Source organism: Eumetopias jubatus, unplaced genomic scaffold (genome assembly GCF_037043125.1).
Source record: "Eumetopias jubatus isolate StellerSeaLion01/CBP00866 unplaced genomic scaffold, mEumJub1_p1.0 scaffold_12, whole genome shotgun sequence".
In the NCBI taxonomy this organism is placed as follows: Eukaryota; Metazoa; Chordata; class Mammalia; order Carnivora; family Otariidae; genus Eumetopias; species Eumetopias jubatus.
The window spans coordinates 101,126,694-101,146,220 of NW_028274818.1; the positions used below are offsets into that span (position 1 = coordinate 101,126,694).

The 19,527-nt window shown below is 48.0% G+C and overlaps 1 long non-coding RNA gene across 1 annotated transcript; it reads right to left on the reverse strand.

The window, feature by feature from the left end:
• Positions 1 to 736: 736 nt before the first annotated feature.
• Positions 737 to 16,192, reverse strand: LOC114214490 (uncharacterized). Its single transcript, XR_003610430.2, has 3 exons — positions 15,282 to 16,192; positions 11,273 to 11,404; positions 737 to 816 (listed from the first exon to the last, which is right to left on the reverse strand). It is a non-coding gene; the product is annotated as an uncharacterized LOC114214490 (long non-coding RNA).
• Between the last annotated feature and the right edge of the window lie 3,335 nt (positions 16,193 to 19,527).

The window sequence follows — 19,527 nt, forward strand, 5'->3', positions numbered from 1 at the left end:
GGGCTGTCTCTCAGCAGAGCGTCTTTACTCCTGTTCTTTCACGTTGGTGGGGCGAGGAGGGGCAGGAGCAGAGATGGGGGCTGAAATGGTCAGCTCTGAGCAAGGATGCGGCAAAGGAGAGGGGAAGGGGCCAAAACAAGCCTCCTCCTCTTTGGCAGGAGGGAGGGTGTCTGTGAATGTCATCAGCAAGCTGCTTCCTCTCCTCCCCCAGCCTGGAGAGCTGGAAGCAGCCTCTGCATAAAACTTCCATGGGGCTCCGTGCAAGACACGAAACCGCCCCGACTCAGTTTCCCTGTCATGGCACTGCGTCTCCTTTTCCTCTTTCAGTCAAGCTCCACGGGGTCTCAGGGCTGGTGCCCTGTGTGGCTAAGGGGAGCGGGGGGCTTCCGCTTCAGTCCAGTGCGGGGGGGACGCTGACGTGGAGCCAAGGACCCACAGCTCCCCCGCACACCCCCTTCCCCTCTATACCTCAGACCTCCCCTCTGGCCAACCAACACCGAACTGAAATTTCCAGAGTCCCCGGAGCAAGTCGGAGGGGCTGCCACAAATTTGGAGGGTATTATCTACCAAAGGACCCCCACCTGTTGAACCATGGGGCACCTGCCTGCCCACCCCCAGCCTGCAGCCAGGTTTCTTGTCCACCGGGATCTCTGTCTGAGGCCCAGAGAAGAAAGCCAGGTGGTCTCTCCCCACTGTTGTGCCTGACAACTCACCACAAGTAAGGGACGGTTCACCAGCGAGTCTGATTTGCTCTCTGGCCTTTTCACCCTGGGTTTGGGGTCAGCGTATTGAACCTGGTCTCCTCACTGGAGCCTCCTGGAAACATTTGAGACCAGAGTCACAGTGGATCTTCTAGATCAGGGTGGGACTGGGGTGGAGTCCTTCCATCAGGGTGGGGGTGGGGTGGGGGTCTTAGGTCAGCGTGGGGCTGGAGGTAGAATCCTGGGCTCTACCCCCACCTCCCTGTGTGATTTTGGTCAGGTTTCTCCCCCCACCATCGTGGTCCTTGGTTCCTGAGACGAAGGAAAGTGTATGGAGGGTAAATTGTCTTCAGTTTTGATGCTATATAAAGCACATTTATAGGCATGACTTAAAGGTAACAGAATGAATGCTTATGTTAAAAACGCCTGGCTTTTTTTTTTAAAGATTTTATTTATTTATTTGAGAGAGAGAGTATGAGCAGGGGGCAGAAGGCAGAGGGAGAGGGAGAAGCAGACTCTCCGCTGAGCAGGGAGCCCGATGCGGGGCTCGATCCCAAGACCCTGAGCTCATGACCTGAGCTGAAGGCAGACGCTTAACGGACTGAGCCACTCAGGCCAAGAACGTCTGGCTTAAGAAATAAAATGTTCTCATTCCCTTTGAATCCTCTACAGGCACCTCTCTATCCCGGCCACTCCCAAAGGCAGGGCTTCCTAGAATTCTAGTCCCTCCCTTTGCTTTGCCTTGCTTTAGGGGTGCCTGGGTGGCTCAGTTGGTTAAGGGCTTTGCCTTGCTTTATATGTATGTATACCCCTCAACAACGCTGTTAGTTTGGCAGGCTTTCAACCTGAGTGTAAATACTGGAGGTATTCTTTTCATTTGATGGGTCTGGCCATTGTAAAAACCAAACCAAACCAAAACAAAACAAAGCCTGATCACGGATGGGGTTAGGCACCTTTTTAAAAGTCCATGGGCCATGGGAGTCTCCCCTTCCGTGAAATAGGTCTCCATGGATTTGTCCGTTTTCTATCGGGTGGCTTGCCTCCTTCCTTAAGGATCTGTAGGCTTGGGGCGCCTGGGTGGCTCATTTGGTTAAGCGATTGCCTTCGGCTCAGGTCATGATCCTGGAGTCCCAGGATCGAGCCCCACATCGGGCTCCATGCTCAGCAGGGCGTCTGCTTCTCCCTCTGACCCTCCCCCCTCTCGTGTTCTCTCTCATTCTCTCTCTCAAATAAATAAATAAAATCTTAAAAAAAAATAAGGATCTGTAGGCTTATTTAAATATCCTAGACACTTCCTCTGTCGGTTGGAAGAATTACCAGGATCTCTCCTGGTTTGTGACTCATCATTTAACGTTGTTGATCACGTCTGTGAACGGACAGAAGTTTTTAATATGAACACAGTCACGTTCATCATAATTTTCTTTTTTTTTTAAAGATTTTATTTATTTGAGAGAGCGATAATGAGAGACAGAGAGCATGAGAGGGAAGAGGGTCAGAGGGAGAGGCAGACTCCCCGCCGAGCAGGGAGCCCGATGTGGGACTCGATCCCAGGACTCCAGGATCATGACTTGAGCCGAAGGCAGACGCTTAACCAACTGAGCCACCCAGGCACCCCCATCTTAATTTTCTTCACTCTTTAAATCAGAGATGTTTGATTGACTTTTTAGCAATGTGGCTCTTTGTTTAAAAGAAGCCACGATGTACTCCACTACAGAACATTCCTTAAAGAAAATTAATTGCCATGGAGATTAATGTTACCTATATATATTTTAATGTTACATATTTTTTAAATAGTGAACAAAATAAACACATAATGTTCAGTGTTTAAATAATCAAATCTTGGGGCACCTGGCTGGCTCAGTCTGATGAGCGTGCGACTCTGGATCTCGGGGTCGTGAGTTCGAGCCCCACGTCGGGTGTAGAGATTACCTAAATAAACAAAACTTCAAGTAAATGAATGAATGGATGAATGATGAACGAATGAATCTTTGTTGCAACAACAACCATCCCAGACAGGTAAAGCCGAAAGAAATCAATGAGGACCACAAACTCTGCCCACGGTCACCCAGTGTTCTTTCTGGCAAAGCCGGTGGCTACCCAATCCAGGCCAGGCTCTAGTCCCCCTTTCCTCTTGGGCCATTTTTATTGTTTTTTTTTTTAATGAAATTAAGTTAATTCACTTTACAAAATAATTTTTTTGTTTTGCAAAGTAATTTCAGAATATTGATAAATAACAAGCTCTGCTTACACATTTAAAATACACATTTTTTTAAAGTGATCTCTACGCCCAATGTGGAGCTCAAACTCACGACCCCAAGATCCAGAGTAGTGCGTTCTACCAACTGAGCCAACCAGGCTCCCCTAGATATATTTTTAATTCATGCTTTCAGGAAAAGTAACTTTGGAAAGCTTAGTACTTGCCTTTAAAGGACAAATGTATAAATAACACAAAATCACACTCTTTGGGAATGTTCTAGACCTTGGAATATTTTGACCTGATTTCCTTATTTTATGAAATAGGGGACTAAAGTTCATCTTCTGAGAATCTTGAGAGGCAAGAAATCAAGATGAAGAGTTGCCTGGGGGCGCCCGGCTGGCTCAGTCACGTCTCGATGTCTGGGTCGTGAGTTCAAGCCCCACAGTGGGTGTAGAGAGGACTAAAAAAATAAATAAACTTAAAAAAAAAAAAGTTGCTTGGCAGCGACGGGGAGGTTGGTAAAAGTGAAGCCCCTCCATTTGGATGGGCTCCTCAGACATGGGCCGCATGAATTGACCCCAGCTTTGGTTGAGGGAAGCAACCAGCTCAGCCTAGACCATCCTTCCACCTGGGTCACACTCCAGCTGTCAAAATGTCGGTACGGCCGTTTGTCTTCCCGCGGGATGGCTCAGCCTCCCTGTGCTACTTGCCAGGGGGTGGGGGCCGAGGGGGTGGAGGGGGCACCTGCCCACTGGGTCCCCCCGGCTTTTCAGCCTTGAAGCCCCAGCCCAGGGAACCAGGGCTGGGAAAGAATCCGTGAACCCTATTTCCCCAGGAAGCCCCCTCCCGTGGTTCTCCAGAGTACTCCTGCCTACAGTCCAACCAGATGGAGGCCCCAGACATTTGGGGACCCTCACCCCTGCTCCCCCACTTTGGCCTCAGGTAGGGGATGACAACCCAAACCCAAGTCCTGGGGTGTTTCCTGGAAAAGCAGACACATAAGGGGGTCCAGGGGGGTCTTTCTAAAGATGAAGGCCATAGGGTGGGGTGGTGCAGCCTCTGGGGATCAGCCTCCCTGGTGTAGAATCCTGGTGCTGCCATTTACTGCTATCCACAGCTCTGGGCCTCAGTTTCCCTCTCTGGGGGAGCAAAATGAGATAGCATTTTCTCCAGAGTTCACAGGGCGCCTGGCATGCTGTGAGTACTCTGCAGGAGCAGCAACTATGCTCTCTCCGAGTAGGGGATCACCAGGGATTTACACCAGGGGCCAGGAACCAAGTGGCAGGGCTCCCTGAGACAGAACATTCCAGTGCATGGCAAGCGCTTACCAGACCCGGCCAGGCAGGCTGTCCCGACGCCCCCAGGTTGATTCACCCACCCCCGGGGGCCTGATGTCAGCCCCCACCCCGAGCACTGGTGCCCATTAGCACCATGGCTGGGTCCTCAGCTCCTCCCTCCCTGGCTTCTCTCTCTCCTGTACCCTGAGCTCCGGTCCGAGTGTCACCTCCACCCCTCACCCCCGCCCCAGACCTCCAGCCTCTGGGGGGGCAGAGGGGCCAGGGCTGTGTGGAGTCTTGAGCTCTCCACCTCCCTCCTGTGAGCCCAGGCTGAAGCCAACTGCCAGGCCCCCCGGCAGGATTGATTCTAGTAGATTCCCAGATGGTCCATTGAAGCCGGGAATGCTCGACTTCCTGTTTGGTTTTAGGTCAGCTGTTACTAAACCAGAACTTTCTTTCCCATAAAAAGTATTTCTTCAGGTTACTGACACTGTTACGCCACCGTGGAAACCAGGGAAATGTGGGACTTTTTTTTTTAATTAGGATCAAAATGAAAACGAAGGTCTGCCCAAGGAAGGGGTAGAGGCTTAGAGCCCTGGTCTGGCCTGGTGACCTGGGTTCAAATCCCTTTCCCCCAAGGCACTTGCTGGCTGCCTGGCTCCGGGCAAATCGTTCACGGCCTCGATGCACTGCTCTTGTGTATTAAACATAGGAATAAGGATTTCCTCACTAAGGACTTGTAGAGATCAAATGAAATGTCACAGGAAATGGCTTCTAGCACACACTTGGCAGAGAAAAAACATTCAATGTCCAAAGAAACAGAATTTCTCCCTGACCCAGGGCCACTCAGCTAATCACCAGTGAGGACCTGTCAGGGTTCCCCGCCACCTGGTCCAACATTCTCTCCAATGGAGGTTGTACAGAGTGGTCAGAAGAGAGGATAAGACCAAGTGAGAGGCAGAGTCATGAGAAAAACGGTTGGCGAAGAAATGGTTTGAAGAGAAGGCATCAGAAGGACTAAGGAAAAAAAAAAAAAACCTCGGAATGTCCAAGAAACAACGCCAGGCATCAACCTGAATCCTTCTCTAATTATAATTAAGAAAGAAATCTAGGGGCGCCTGGGTGGCTCGGTTGTTAAGCGTCTGCCCTCGGCTCGGGTCATGGTCCCAGGGGCCTGGGATCGAGCCCCGCATCGGGCTCCCTGCTCAGTGGGAAGCCTGCTTCTCCCTCTCCCACTCCCCCTGCTTGTGTTCCCTCTCTCTCTGTGTCTCTCTCTGTCAAATAAATAAATAAAATCTTTAAAAATAATAATAATAATTAAGAAAGAAATTTGTGTCGTTTTCCAGGAATTTCCACACCTTTGGAAGGAGTGCGATTGGACAGAGGTGAAATATTCAACCAACCAACCTATAAGGTCCCCATTACTCATGATGGAAATTTCTATGAGTTCTCAAAAAAAATGTGTAATGCATTTTGCTAAATGAAAGAAGTCAGTCTGAAAAGGCCACATACTGTTTGATTCTAACCCTAGGACATTCTGGAAAAGGCAAAACCGTGGAGAACATACTAAGATTAGTGGTTGCTTGGGGCTGTGTAGGGAGGAGGAGGTAGGAGGGATGCATAGGTGGAGCGCAGGTGATTTTTAGGGAGGGGAAACTATTCTGTATGATACCAAAATGGGGGGATACACGACGTTATGCATTTGTCAAGATCCATACAAGTGAACATAAAGGGGGAACCTTAATGCAAACAACGGACTTTAGTTAATACTAATGTACTGATACTGGTTCATTAATTGTAATAAATGGGGGCACCTGGGTGGCTCAGTTGGTTAAGCGTCTGACTCTTATTTTTTTTTAAAGATTTTATTTATTTATTTGAGAGAGAGCACACAAGCAGAGGGGAGGGGCAGGGGGAGAGGGAGAAACAGACTCCCTGCTCTATCCCAGGACCCCAGGATCATGACCTGAGCCAAAGGCAGAGGCTTTAACTGACTGAGCCACCCAGAAGCCCAAGACGTCTGACTCTTGATCTCAACTCAGGTCTTGATCTCAGGGTCATGAGTTCAAGCCCCGCACTGGGCTCCACGTTGAGTGTGGAGCCTACTTTAAAAAAATAAATAAAATAAACCAAAGCACTTATTTAAAAAAAATTGTGATAAATGTTCCACATTCACCTAAGATGTTACTAACAGGGGAAACTGTGTGCCAGGGAAGGGGGTATATGGGAACTCTCGGTACTATCTGCTGAATTTTCTGAAAACCCAAAACCATTCTGTAATATACTGTCTATGAATTCCAAAATTTTGTACTTGCAGGAAGTGTGATGTGGTGGAGAGAATATTGGACCAGGTGACAGGGAACCCTGACAGATTATCACTGATTAGCCTAAGTGGTCCCGGGCAAGCCCCTTGCCCACTGAGCCTGAGTTTTCTCTTCCTTAAAGGGCAGCTCAGTCAGTTAAGTGTCTGCCTTCGAGGGGCTTGGGATCAAGCCACTCGTGGGTTGGGCTCCCTGCTGGGGAGGGGGGTGTCTGCTTTTCCCTCTCCTTCTGCCCCTTCTGCTCATGCTCTCTCTCTGTCTCTCTCTCAAATTAATAAATAAAATTAAAAAAAAAATTTTTTTAGAGGAGGGCATTGGGCTGGATTATCTATGAAATAATCGTATGAAAAGCCTGGACTTTAACAACATTTCAGGATAAAAGAGTGACAGGGTGTCTCAGGAAACAGCCCTATGAGTAAAGTTCAGGGGATGTGCACCGCCACTGGTTTAGTTCTAGAACCCCCAGAAGGTATAGAAAATGCCAAATCTCCCGCCCTGGGTCACCTTGATCGGCCAATTCAAATTTCCTCCAAATACCACGCGGGAGGCGACAGCAACCGAAACACTAAACTACCTCTGGTCCCTACCAGCTGGCGGGGGTTTCTTCCCTCCTTGGCTCGGCCTAGAAACTCATATTTTATTCATGAAAATTTGAGGCCCTGGGAGGCCTCGGCGTAAACAGGATGTAAATATTTGTGGGTGGTGGGGGAGAGGTGGTATTTGAGCAGGGGCTATCCTAAGCGGGGGACCTCTGGGGCGCTGCTTACTTGGGACCCGCCCACCTCTATCTCCTCTATAGGTTGGGTGTGGAGGGCATGTGCAGGCTGTACCCCTGATTGGAGACCGAGTTTGGGACTCCAGTACTCTCCAAGTGAGACGGGGTGTGCCTTAACCTTCTGGTGTCCCGCCCTCGACCATCCCCCTGATCATCAGCGTTCCTTCATGCCGGCTTTCTCAGTTTGAGGCTTAGGACTGGCTTTCTGGCACTTGCAGGGGTGCGTGGCCCCGTCTCCAGCCCCTCACCTGCCCTACCTGCACCTGGACACCCTTTGTCTCAGCTGTGTGGGGTTCCGGCCACCCCCCAGGCTGTACCTTTGCTATCACTGGTTGCTCGTCCTGCAGTGAACTTACCTCTTTGAGCTTTGACTTGTCTCGGAGACACCCTCCCCGTGTTTGCACGGACTACACCCTTTTCTGGAACCTGGGGCCGCCCCACCACTCGGGCTCCTGCTCGGTTCTCAGGGCCTGGCCCTGGGCGTCACTTCCTCCAAGAAACTGTCCCTGATGCTTCTCCAGGCCTGGGCTCAGAGTGGCTCTCCTCCACCCAAGGCATCTGCCCTGCTGAGCTGAAGCCCTTCCTCATCTGCATCCCACACTCGGATAGGGCCCTGACTTTGGTCCTGTTCGCTAAATAAATACCTGTTGAATAGATGAACGAGTGCATGGATGGGTGGATGGATAAAGGCATGGCCCCATTACCACCTGTGTCCCTGGCCATTTGCCTCTTGCTGGAGTCCCCCACCCCCACCCCACCCCACAGCCTGTGGACTACATCCCCGCACCTAGGACACTTCCTGGGGCATAATAAGCCGCAGTCTTGGTGGAATCTTGCAAGGGTATCGAGGATTGCCAAAGTTAAACCCTGCACGCCACCACCTTTGGTATGAGGCAAACATTTCGATCTGGGAGACACACCTTCTTGGAATGGACGCCCTCGGGGCTTCCCTGGAAGAATGCAGTGTGTGCGCAAGCGCACATGAGCGGGCATGCTCGGGCTAGGCTTCCCTTCGAAAGTTCCTGATGCCTTCTTCAGATAGTGAGACCCATGCTTGGCGATCTCTTAAATTCGGGGAAAAAAAATACACCCCCAAATTGGACCCAAGAGGAGCAACCTGTTTGCAGTGGAGGTGGTATTGAAATGGTGGGCGTGACCAATGTCCTGGGGAGATTGGTACAGAAAGAAAGGTCAAACTGCCTAGGTGAGGTTTTTAAAAATGCAGCGAGTCAACCCCTAATTGATCCTGTGTGGACATGTAGTTTTTCTCAGTTATAGGGCTTCTTAGCTTAAAGTGGGCTCCCTGATCTAGCTGTCCAAATGTTCCATGCCACAGAGAAGCCAATAGGAAGCAAAAGAAAGAAAGAAAGAAAAAGTCCCACAGAGCCTCCTAAAGGGCCTGGCCTAGCACTCACGTTTCTGCCAGGAGAGTCCCCACACCCCCAGGCACACTGCGGTCCCTGAGTCTATCCTTTTATCCGGGTCTTAGGGCAGAGGTTCATTCCTGCCGCGTGCCCAGGCCCCCAGACCTACATCAGAACCTCTGTGGTGGCCCCCCAGCCTCAGCGTTTGTGTCAAACCCTCCCGGTGATTCTGTGCAGCCAGGCTTGAGAACACTTGACCACTGCTTCCTGAGACCACATTTGTGTCCTGCTCCCAGCTCATACTGATGTGGTTCTGCCACACCTGACATAGCAAGACTTCAGAATAGTTTTTACTTCAGGGGCAAGCCCGGCTGGCTCAGTCAGTGGAATGTGCGACTCTTGATTTCAGGGTTGTGAGTTCGAGCCCCATGTTGGGCATAGAGATGACCTAAAAATAAAATCTGAGGGGCGCCTGGGTGGCTCAGTCAGTTAAGCGTCTGCCTTCAACTCAGGTCATGATTTTGGGGTCCTGGGATCGAGCCCCGTGTTTGGCTCCCTGCTCAGCGGGGAATCTGCTTCTCCCTCTTCCTGTGCCCCTTCCCCCAGTCATGCTCCCTATCTCTTTCTCAAATCAATAAATAAAATCTTTTTTTTAAAGATTTTATTTATTTATCTGTTAGAGAGAGCGTGGGCAAGAGAGTGAGCCAGAGAGAGTGAGCAAGGGTACAAGCAGGGGGAACTGCAGGCAGAGGGAGAAGCAGGCTCCCTGCTGAGCAAGGAGCCTGAGGCAGGACTCGATCCCAGGGCACTGGGATCATGACCTGAGCCGAAGGCAGACGCTTAACTGACTGAGCCATCCAGGCGTCCCAATAAATAAAATCTTTAAATTAAATTAAAAACTTAAAACGAAAGTGAAAATTAAAGCAGTAATGATATACACATACATGTTATATGTTACATATACTATGTGTGTTACAGGTAAGGTGCATACGTGTATATAGATTTGTACACCACATTGATAATCAAGCAGAAATAGGCACTCCTGGGGAGTCTGGCTGGCTCCATCGGTGGAGCGTGCAATTCTTTTTTTTTTTTTTAAGATTTTATTTATTTATTTGACAGAGAGAGACACAGCGAGAGAGGGAACACAAGCAGGGGGAGTGGGAGAGGGAGAAGCAGGCTTCCCGCGGAGCAGGGAGCCTGATGCGGGGCTCGATCCCAGGACCCTGGGACCATGACCTGAGCCGAAGGCAGACACTCAACGACTGAGTCACCCAGGCGCCCAAATAATATAAAATCTGAAAAAATAGGGGCGCCTGGGTGGCTTGGTTGGTCGGGCGACTGCCTTCGGCTCAGGTCATGATCCCGGAGTCCTGGGATCGAGTCCTGCATCGGGCTCCCTGCTCAGCGGGGAGTCTGCTTTTCCCTCTGACCCTCTTCCCTCTGACCCTCTTCCCTCTCATGCTCTCTGTCTCTCATTTTCTGTCTCAAATAAATAAATAAAATCTTAAAAAAAAAATCTTAAAAAATAGAAATCGGCACTCCTATCTCACACCAGCCACTGCCAGAGGGATAACTGGACAGAACTGGAATGAGCTGGCTGCTCTGGTCCCCCCTATCCCTCAGAGATGAAGAAACAGCCACAGGAAGGCCAGGGTGGACATGCTGACCGAGAACAGGAAGAAGGGCCAGCTTGGATGAATAAACAACCGGAACAAAATTAGAAGTAAGGAATCCAGACAACCTAGTGGTCCAGGCTCCACAGTGTGGGGCAAACAGTCCATCAGTGCTGCTCGTAGCCTGGGGATCAAGCCCACATTGCAGCACACAGATCCCATGGCCCCAAAGCGCTAGGAAAAATTCTGTACCTTTTGTTTTTCCCCAAGAAGGCAAGGAAGTGTGTGGAAGCAGCTTTCAAAGTTTCCCAATTGTTAAAATTTAACAAAATAGTTAAAACGAAAAACTTTGCATACAGAAGGCACTTAACCGGAACGTGTGCTTCCATAGAACAACCTGTCCTCTGAGGGTGTTATTAGAGCATTGCTACTCCAAATTTGCTTACAACAGGCAGGCTGTCCTTGAAATCACCAGCCTTACCCACCCTAAAATGCCACCTTGGGAGGAAAAGTCAAGGTCTTTTAAAAGATGCATCTCAGGGTCAGGTGTAGATATCTGCCCCCGCCCCTCAAAGTCCAGGGGACCAGACTGGAGCTTTCCTGCTGAGGGGTGTAAACATTTAAAAATCAAGAGTCCTGGGGTGCCTGGGTGACTCAGATGGTTAAGCGTCTGCCTTTGGCTCAGGTCATCCCAGGGTTGTGAGATCAAGCCCCATATCGGGCTCCTGGCTCAGCGGGGAACCTGCTTCTCCCTCCCCCTCTGCCTCTCTCCCTGCTCATGCTCTCTCTCTCTCTCTCTCTGTATCTCAAATGAATAAATAAAATCTTTAAAAAAAAAATCAAGAGTCCTCTCTGGACACGTTTGCTCAGGTGTGGCGGATTTCCTTTGAAGACCTAGCTCACAGGGCATCTCCCTGGGGGGCCTGGGCCACCCCATCAGGTCTCCAGCTGTCGCCTGAGCTTGGGGGACACGTGTACACCTTCTAGGATGCCCGGACCATGAAGCTCCTGTCACACTCACTTTGCATGAGCCGCTGTGGTCAGAAGAGCGCTCACACCGGGCTGGTCCATCGTGGACTTTCCACACGAGAGTCGCGTCCTGGCTCCACAGTGAGGACTATCATTGTCAAAGGGGCTGCCTTCTCTGGGATGCCTGTAGAGAGAGGCCAGCCAGAGGTTACCCTGTGACCTTGTTAACCAGAATGACAGGAGCAAGTCACACACTGACACACACCAGACTTGGGGGTAGACCCCAGGAAAGGCAGAGACGGACACAGAGGGAGGACCTTTCAGGTAGTAGGTGGGCCTCCTCTGTGTCCTCCTTCATGGACAGAGTGACCTTAACCAGGGCCCCCAGGAAGCTTCTGGAGAGGCCAAGATGTCCTCAGAGGGGCAGAATGGGAGCAGGTGCTCAGACACAGTGAGGAGCGCTTTGGGTCAGACCACCGGGCTAGATCCAGGCTCCATCTCCCACTCACCAAAAGACCTGGGGTACCAGGTGCCTCAGTTTCCCCGTTTGTAACGGGAAGGACAATAGCCTCAGAGAGGGTTGTATGGAGGCAGCGTAACGCCCTTTGCTCAGGCCAATTGCTAGTTACTATAACTGAACCTCAGTGGGGCCTGAAGACTGTCACCGGCCCCACACACACTGCAAGGACTGCAGGGACAGCAGGCGGAGAGACGGCTGTCCAAGGTGGAAGGAGCAAGCCCGGGTGGGGAGCTGGAACGCTTGAGTGGCCATTTGTGGCCCAGCCTCACAGAATCTCAGCGGCCCGGGGTTTTCTCATCTGTAATAATAATAGTACTTGACCATGGAGTAGCACTTTACTTTTTATTCTTCTTTTAAAGATTTTTTATTTATTTGAGAGAGAGAAAGAGCATGAACGGGGAGAGGGGCAGAGGGAGAGGGACAAGCAGGCCCCCCATTGAGCAGGGAGCCTGACAGACACAGGGCTCGATCCCAGGACCCCGAAATCATGACCTGAGCCGAAGGCAGATGCTTAACCTACTGAGCCACCCAGGCGCCCCTACATGTATTTATTTATTTATTCATATTATTATTCTTAAACAATCTCGACACCCAACATGGGGCTTGAACTCACAACCCTGAGATCAAGAGTTGCATGCCTTCTGACGGAGCCAGCCAGGTGCCCTTTGATGATACTTTTAAAGGTCTTTCTAGATACAGTATAATTAAAATCTCTTAAACATTTTAAACTACATTTATAAATTTAATGTTTGATTTCCTTTAAGTATCTCAGTTTTCTGGGGCGCCTGGGTGGCTCAGTTGGTTAAGCAACTGCCTTCGGCTCAGGTCATGATTCCCAGGGTCCTGGGATTGAGCCCCGCATCGGGCTCCCTGCTCGGCGGGAAGCCTGCTTCTCCCTCTCCCACTCCCCCTGCTTGTGTTCCCTCTCTCTCTCTCTGTCAATTAAATAAATAAAATCTTTAAAAAAAAAAGTATCTCAGTTTTCTGACAAACCTAAGTTCTTAAATGTATCTTACAAATCTATTACACTTATATGTTGAATCTCAAGTTCCCTTAAATATTCTAATATTATTTATAAGTTTAGTAAGATTTTAACCTAAAATCAAAAGTTTAACTTAATTCAATTTTACATTTTATTTTATTTTTAAAGATTTTATTTACTCGAGGGAGAGAGAGAGGGAGCACATGTGAGCACAGTGGGGGGTGGGGAGAAGCAGAGGCAGAGGGACAAGCAGACTCCATGATGAGCAGGGAGCATGATTCGAGGCTCCATCCCACGACCCTGAGACCTCGACCTAAGCTAAAACCAAGAGTCAGGCGCTTAACCTACTGAGCCACCCAGGTACCCCTCAATTTTCCATTTTAAATGATAACCATAAAGTTCTCTTGGTAGACACTAGGATGCCAAGTTCTCTTAAGCATTTCAAATCCTTAAAATACCAAATATGTAACAATTATACGTGAGTGCTGTAGAAAAAGACTAATGTAAAATTTGGACTTACCTCATCATGTCTGTATTTCTGAAACTCCCTGGGATTATTCATTTATTCAAAAAGTATTTATCAGGCACCTGGGTGGCTCAGTTGTTAAGCGTCTGCCTTCGGCTCAGGTCATGGTCCCAGGGTCCTGGGATCGAGCCCCGCATCGGGCTCCCTCCTCAGCGGGAAGCCTGCTTCTCCCTCTCCCGCTCCCCCTGCTTGTGTTCCCTCTCTAGCTGTGTCTCTCTGTCAAATAAATAAATAAAATCTTTAAAAAATATATTTATCAATGACACCTGAAACTAAAGGAACATTGTATCAACTATACTCAAAAAAAAAAGAAAACTTATTGCCAAAAATTATCTATCTATCTATCTATCTATCTATCTATCTATCTATCTATCTATCTATCTCCAAGTCTGCTAAATGCCTGGCATTGTTCAAGACACTGACAATGGCAGTGGTTAATATGGAGAAAATCCTTGCCATCATGAAACACACTCTAATGGGGGATGCAATACACAATACATATCTGATACATATTTGTCAACTAGAGTTATATGTTATAGAAGAAAAAGGAGAGCAGGGTAGGGAAAGGGACTGGGAGGAAGGGCACAGGGAAGCCTCAATGAATAGGTAACACGGAGAAGAGACCAGAATGAGGCAAGGAGTAAGCCATGCGCACATCTGAGGGAAGAGCATTCTAGGCCAAGGGAATAGCAAGTGCAAAGGTCCTGAGGTAGGGATGTGCTAGGCCCTTCTCATTTATAGCAAGGAGGCCCTTGTGCCTGGAATAGTGTATGAGGGCAAGGGTGGTAGAAAGGGAGGTCAGGGAGATGGCCTTGTGGAGGTAAAACATATAAGGCCCTGTAGGGTTTGGGTTTTTCCCTCTATCTTGACCCTGATTATTCTGTGAGGATTTGTTTGGAGATCTACTTCGTAAGGTCATTCTACGGACCCTTATTAAACTGAAAATGCTCTTGCCTGGGACCCAGCAATTCCATTTCTATCTATGCTGCTAGAGAAATTATCTCAGAAACACAATGGAGGGACACCTGGGTGGCTCAGTCTGTTAAGTGTCTGAGTCTTGATTTCCGCTCAGGTCATGATCTCAGGGTTGTGAGACTGCTTAAGATTCTCTCTCTCCCTCTGCCCCTCCCCACCCCTGCCTGCTTGCGTGTGTTCTAAAAAAAAAAAAAAAAAGTACAAACGCATATAAAACATACAGGCTCAGGGCTCAGGCCATCTAGTATAGATCCAGACTACCCCCTACTTGCCAAAAGACCTTGAGGACAAAGCTTGACCTCTCTGCCTTGGATTCCTCTTCTGTAAAGTGGGGGTAGAAGAGAGAAAAGGAAAGAATGGCAGAACTTTAGCAGTATCCATAATGTTTTCTTTTTAAAAAAGAGGCAAAATTTTAACATCTGTCTTGGTGGAAGAGTACATGAATGTTGATATTATTTTCAGTATGTTTCATATGTCTTATAATTTTAGAGATTAAAAGATCACAAAACAAAACAAAGCCTTCAACACATACTTTTCTTTCTTTTTTTTTATTAAGTTTTTTGTTTTAATTCCAATGTAGTGAACACAGTGTTATATTAATTCGAGGTGCACAATATTGATTCAACAATTCTGTACATTACTCAGTGCTCATCATGATAAGCGACTCACACTTTTCTCTACAAGCACCCTTACCTCCCTCCACACCACTTACCACATGGCAACCAGAGACCTGAAACATAAACTAGGCCTTGTTGGGGCGCTTGCGTGGCTCAGTTGGTTGAGCACTCGACTCTTGGTTTCGGCTCAGGTCATGATCTCAGGGTCCTGGAATCGAGGTCCGAGGTCCGTGTTGGGCTCTGTGCTCAGCAGGGAGTCCGCTTGAGGCATCTCTCTCTCCCTCTGCCCTTCCCCCCTGCTCACGCACTCTCTTTCTCTCTCTCTCTAAAATAAATAAATTTTTAAACAAAACAAAAACTGGGCCTTGTTGCTTTTCCCTGTATCCTGCACAGTCTGGCCCCCACAGGCCTCCTTCCTCTCTAACCCTGATTCGCACTCACCCTGGATCCTCCAGCCACTGTGTGCTCGTCAGGCTCTGTCAGGCTTTGTCAGGCCACGGGGATGCAGGGGTGACCAGGATGGAGGGAGCTCCTGTTCTCAAAGGGCTGCTATTCTGGGGGGGAACAAACAATAAACAAGGCAATAAATCCAGATAATTGTGAGTAAGGACAATACAGAAATAAACAGGTTCTTGAGAGAGAGAGAGCAATGGAAGACAGGGAGGGCATTGGGGGGCACCTTCCAGGCAAAGTCAATGGGCACCCAGCTCTCAGATTCAGGCTCAGATCTCAGGTCAAATGCTCCCTCCCCAGCAAAGCCCTTCCTGACCTCTCAGGTGGGGTGGTACCTTATTGATGCTAACCTAACAAGCATTCATTCTAACACTTAACCATGGTTATAATTTTTTTTTAAAGATTTTATTTATTTATTTGAGAGAGAGAGAATGAGAGATAGAGAGCACGAGAAGGAAGAGGGTCAGAGGGAGAAGCAGACTTCCTGCTGAGCAGGGAGCCCGATGCGGGACTCGATCCCGGGACTCCAGGATCATGACCTGAGCCGAAGGCAGTCGCTTAACCAACTGAGCCACCCAGGCGCCCCTAACCATGGTTATAATTAAATAAACATATGATTGGCTACTTGGCGTCTGTTTCCCTCCCTACAATTTAAGCTCCTTGAGGGTGGAAGCTTGCCTTGTCCACTCATCCCATGCCCATCACGGTGGTTGCAGGCAGTCAGTCAATATTTGTTAAAGATGGAAACCCAGAGTCGGGCTCTATGATTTCTACCAGATTCCAAATTCCACAAATGTAATCAGAGCAATTCCCGAGGACAAATGTTACCCAAATAACAAATCCTTATACTGTAAGTATGTTTTAGGATATATGCTTTTTCACTACATAATAAGCCTTTTTTTTTTTGAAAGATTTTATTTATTTATTTGACAGAGAGAGAGAGACACAGCGAGAGAGGGAACACAAGCAGGGGGAGTGGGCAGAGGGAGAAGCAGGCCTCCCGCGGAGCAGGGAGCCCGATGCGGGGCTCGATCCCAGGACCCTGGGATCATGACTTGAGCTGAAGGCGGACACTTAACGACTGAGCCACCCAGGCGCCCCTACATAATAAGCCTTTTAATATTGAAAATGTTAATGAGAATGTTAGAAAAATTCTAAGGGTGATGGAACATGGCAGCGTCTGAGAGCAAACAATTATTTCAGTGGTAGTATCACCACTTTATTTATTTTTTATTTTTATTTTTTTAGGTTTGTTAATAACCATCACCAGGCTAACCCATTAGTATCACCACTTTAAAAAAAAAAAAACAGCTGGGCGCCTGGGTGGCTCAGTCATTAAGTGTCTGCCTTCGGCTCAGGTCATGGTCCCAGGGTCCTGGGATCGAGCCCCGCATCGGGCTCCTTGCTCCGCGGGAAGCCTGCTTCTCCCTCTCCCACTCCCCCTGCTTGTGTTCCCTCTCTCGCTGTGCCTCTCTCTGTCAAATAAATAAATACAATTTTTAAAAAAAACAAAAACAAAAAACAGCTATAATTCATCAAGAAACCCACTGGAAAACAACACATGAATTTTTAAAACTTCAGTGTAAGCACAGCAAACAGCATCAAGTAGGTTTGATATTCCGGGCCAGTGGAGGCTACCAGTGGATGGAAAGCAGGTGTATCTGGTAGTCCTGGTCTTCAGAGGCCACCCCATTTTCAACTCCACAACGGCACTGTGACTTGAGAAATGGGCTGCACTCTAGTGGTCAAAGTCAAGGTGTCATTCTAACCAAGATTTGTTGCCTGTCCCATCTGATAATTTGATTGGAATGCTCTGGCTTTTGGTAAAAGCTTTTTTTTTTTTTTTTTTTTAAGAGAGAGAGAGAGCAGGGAGAGGGGCAGAGGGAGAGAATCTCAAGCAGATTCCATGGTCAACACAGAGCCCGACACAGAGATCAATCTCATGACCCTGAGATCATGACCTGAGCTGAAACCAAGAGTCAGAGCCTTAACTGAATTAGCCACCCAGGTGCCCCGAGGATTTTTTTTTAAGATTTATTTATTTAGTTAGTTAGTTAGTTAGTTATATGATAGTGAGAGAGAGAGAGAGAGAGCACAAGCAGGGGGAGCAGCAGACAGAGGGAGAAACAGGCTTCCAGCTGAGCAGGGAGCCCAACACGGGGCTCGATCCCATGACCCCGGGATCATGACCCGAGCCAAAAGCAGATGCTTAATGATTGAGCCACCCAGGCATTCCCAAGGATTTTGTTTTGTTTTCTCTCCTTTCCATGTTCTTCCTCTTTTGTATAACTAATTGCCCTTGTGAGGTGAGAGTCAGGGGGCTTAGCCTAGGGGCAGATTTGTTAGGAGAGAAGAGGAGGAATTCACTTTGGGTTGTCCTTGACATTTCCTTTGGTTTGTTCCTTGACCTGTGGTTTCCCCAACATACCTGGGGGCCCCCCAATGTGGCTGTTGTGTGGCTCTATAGGAATGGCTGCAGTTTTTAAGCTCTGAGCTCTCTCTGGGACCAACTCAAATAAGGCACAGAAGGCTCAATATAAAAAAGCCCTGTTATAAAAAAAAAACAAGCCCTGTTACGAAGTTCTGCCCCAAAGGTCACCTCCTTCTCTGATCCTCCTGGCATTCCAAGTGCATCAGTGAACACAGAGTCCTGGATGCACCAACAGGCCTTCTGTAGAGTGGGATTTTGGGAAAAGAACCACAAAAGGGTTAAGAATTATATACTGTTTTCTGTATTTATTGAAAATACTTTGTTTTTAAGCTGTGTATGTGATGGAAAGGGGTGTGTGTATGTGATAGCTGACTATAAGGAAAATATTAATATTGCCACAAGAAAAACAACCCAAGGGAAAACCAAGAAAAAGACATTTCCAGAAGAGTTTATGTTTCAAGAAAATTTGTATCTTCTCCTCCAGAGAAATAAAGGATCTGTGAACAGTGATTTTCAAAACACGCAAGACGGCTCTCTTAGTTCAAAGGAAAATGGAAGAGGGAGAGTCAACTTCAAGCATCCCCCCCAACCCCAAATCATACAAAAGGGGAAAAGAAAACCACTGAGTAACTTCTGAACCTGGAGACTTTAGGAATTACCACCAGGAGAACAAACTGCTTCAGAATTTGAGTCATTTGTGGTTCCTGCTCAACTGGCAGTAAGTTAAACAGAATGAGAAATCACGTGTTCCCGTCCAGTTCACAGGAGACAACTGTAAATTGTGCCCACTGCTTTGAGCTCACTAGCCTGGCTGCAGAACTCGGATGAGCACTTAGCAGACACGATCTCTGCGTCTAAGTGTGCAAGGGAAGGAACCAGGAATTAGGCGGCAGGCACCTCGTTCTCAAGAAGCTGACCGCTCAGGTTGGAAGATGACGCACACACCTTACACAAGAAAAATGAATATAACAGCAATACCGTCTTCTGCAATAAATATCCGTAATTGGGGAAAGAAACCTGAAATGTAAGGATGAAAAAAACTGAACACAATCACTTGCGATATAGATTTTGGAGCTCATGTTTACTTGAATGACTAATCAATTACCTGGAAGACGAGGTCTTCAACCTAAAATATATAGAGAATTTAACCGGTGATGGAAGGAAAACAGCCAATGGGGTTCTGAACCGTCCTCTGGTGAAAGCAACCCAGTACCTCACAGTGGACCCAAACTGTTCTGGAAACATGGATCCCCACTGTTCATTAAAGACACTCAAATGGAGTATTTACAGCGCCCCAGGCCTTGTGCTAAGCAATAGGGATAGAGACTAACGGGTTCCAATTCTTACCTTCGATTTGGACATGGAAGCCAGTTTTTATCCCGAAATTATGATGCAATATGGTAAGTGCAATACAACAGAATTTTATACGAATTGCTTTGGCAGCCTGTTGGGGAATGAATCCTGGCTCCACCACTTACAGCCTAAATGACATTGGACGAATGATTCAATCATTCTCAAGGCTGTTTCTACGGATAATCATGAGTATCTGCCTCAGGTCTTGTGCACAGTAAATGACAGTCATGGTTTATTATTTTTATTTATTATTCACCATTATTATGACACTTGGGCTATGCGAGGAAAGATTAGCTCAATAGGGAGAAAACGAGCCCAAAATAATGCTCAAAGCACTTGTCAATATGGAGTACCTATCTTTCTGGAACGAAACCGAGTCGTATCTTCCAGAGGGACAGTAGCCTCCTCTGCCAAATCGGAGTAATCCCCACTCTACAGCATCGTGAGAAG